Raw genomic sequence first — 2352 nt, 5'->3', positions numbered from 1 at the left:
TGTGTGTGTGTGTGTGTGTGTGTGTGTGTGTGTGTAACCACACATCTAAATTTAAACGAGAACTATATGTAACAAAGAACGAACAGTACAGATGTGCTCTCTCCCAGGGTGATGTCACGCGGCAAGTGCGTTTGCAATCACTACAGTAGCAATAACATACGTAATGGAATACATCGGTGACATTTCTGCAAAATGCCCCTGAGAGTGCAGTCATATCCACTTGGCAGCACATGCGTTTTATTTTTACCTGTGCTGCAGGGCAGGGAAACTTTTTAAATCAGCCTACTGTAGGCCTACTGTCTCATACTCTCATTTTCAAAACAGCACGAATCCCACTCCTCTCTGTTCTACATGTGGTCAGGCTAAGAGGAACATGGTTGACACCTGGGAAACCGGGCGCGTTCTGAGAACCTGAGTCATTCTCAGCTGTTTGTAAGCTGAGTACACACTGGGACATTCGGAGGTCCATAACAAGGCACCACGCAACTCCAGGCCACGGAGACAGAGAGAGGGGAGGAGCTGGCTTGTGGCACACAACCACTAACACTTTCCTAAAGTAGCTGCAGCACGAGTCTWTCGCCAGTGACCAATGAATGGTTAGTGGTTGTGTGTTTACAAAAACAGGAGTGGGGTACGGGAGTGTGTGTGTGTGTGTTTGTGGGGGTGGGGGTGGGGGGGCAGTTAATATATATATATACTGTATTGTATATTTGATTTTTTTTGGTGTATAGTCAGAGTAAGTGACTGCACAGCACCATTCAGGTACTGGAAACACATGTACCCTCACAAAAAAACATCCCCATACCTGCTATAGATTGTATATTGATTTTCRAGGGCCTCTGTGATAGAAAACAGACAGCAAGGACGTCTGGACTCTCACGACTCTCTTAGACACATAAAACCTCTTGTATAACACAACCTACAGAATATCTCTGAGAGAATTGCTTTTACGGCCTTCCTGATCAAGAACACGCCGTCTGCTGTGCTCTTATTCCCCAGGGTGATGTCACCACGGCGAGCAGTGGAGCCGATTTGCAATCCATACGTCAGCAATAACCATCACGTATGGAATACCCATCAGCATCCAGAGTGCCGGACCGACCACTGACTTTCTGCCACCTCAGCCCCTGAGAGTGCAGTCATCATCACCACCCTCCATGGCGCCAGCCCAATATGACGTCTTTTATTTTTTTAAACCAGTCGCATGGGGCATGGCCCTGGACAGGGTCAGGTCGTAGACTGTAAGTGTAAGAGATCAGCCTAAGTTAGGCACTTACATGAGTAAGGCCTTTTCTACTGTCCTCATACTCCTGCATGTTTCCACCAAACGCACGAATCCCAATTTTCTCCTCTCTGTTCTCAGTGTGGTCTAGGTTGCTAGAGATGTTCCTGGCAAAACGACTCTCGATATATTTGGAGGAGGCTGCGAAGCACGAGGCTCGGAGAACCGCCCGGCCAGCCTGTCTCTCTGCGGGGTATATCTGTATGTGCAGACGCAGAAGGTCGCAAATACTTGGCGCAGCACGAGATCCTAGTCTTTCTATATGCTTGAGTACGACGATACCCACGCTGGGACAATCGGCCCAAGCGTTTCGCTGACATACGCACGTGTCTGGTCCTCGCAACACAGACAAGGCAGCCACACCACAGCCAACCGCAAGGCCACGGAGAGCCAGAGAAGAGACGAGAGAGGAGAGCGAGGGAATGCACCTGCCATGTGGCACACACCACCTAACCACTTTCCCTAACGTAGCGACGAAGAGAGTCTTGACAGCAACAGGAAGTAGAGTGCTAGTATGCTAGGCCAGTGAACCATGAATGGTTAGTGGTTGTGTGTTACAAAACAAGGCGCGAGTGGGGGTACGGGAGTGTGTGCTGTGTGTGTTTGTGGGGGTTGGGGGTGGGGGGGCAGTTAATATATATACTAGTACCTGTATTGTATATTTGGATTTTTTTTTGGTGTATAGTCAGAGTAAAGTGCACTGCACACACCATTCAGCGGTAACTGGAAACACATGCTAGCCCTCACAAAAAAACATCCCCATACCCTGCTATAGATTGTAGTGATTGATTTTCTAGGGCCTCTGTGATAGGAAAAGCAGACCAGCCAAAGGACGTCTGGACTCGGCTCACGACTCTCTTAGACACCATAAAAAACCTCTTGTATAACAAACCTACAGCAATATCTCTGACACCACGCCTCTCCCAAAGACACAGTCAGCCAGCCTCACAGATCCAGAAGTGCACTTGTAAACGTTCAGGGGCAGTTAAGAAACGCGTTGCCCTGCTCGTCTCTCTCCTCTCGCCTCCCCATCCTTTCTGTCTCTCTCTCTGCCCCCCCATCTGCTTCTC

The 2352-nt window shown here is 48.9% G+C and overlaps 1 pseudogene; it reads right to left on the bottom strand.

Moving 5' to 3' along the window:
- The window catches only part of LOC111953147 (large neutral amino acids transporter small subunit 2-like), a 19478-nt pseudogene that overhangs the window by 14355 nt on the left and 2771 nt on the right, over positions 1–2352 (bottom strand).

The sequence above is a fragment of the Salvelinus sp. IW2-2015 genome, linkage group LG3 (assembly GCF_002910315.2).
Source record: "Salvelinus sp. IW2-2015 linkage group LG3, ASM291031v2, whole genome shotgun sequence".
NCBI classification, from domain to species: Eukaryota; Metazoa; Chordata; class Actinopteri; order Salmoniformes; family Salmonidae; genus Salvelinus; species Salvelinus sp. IW2-2015.
The sequence above is the reverse complement of the archived record's forward strand: the minus strand, read 5'-3'. Positions and strand labels throughout refer to the sequence as shown.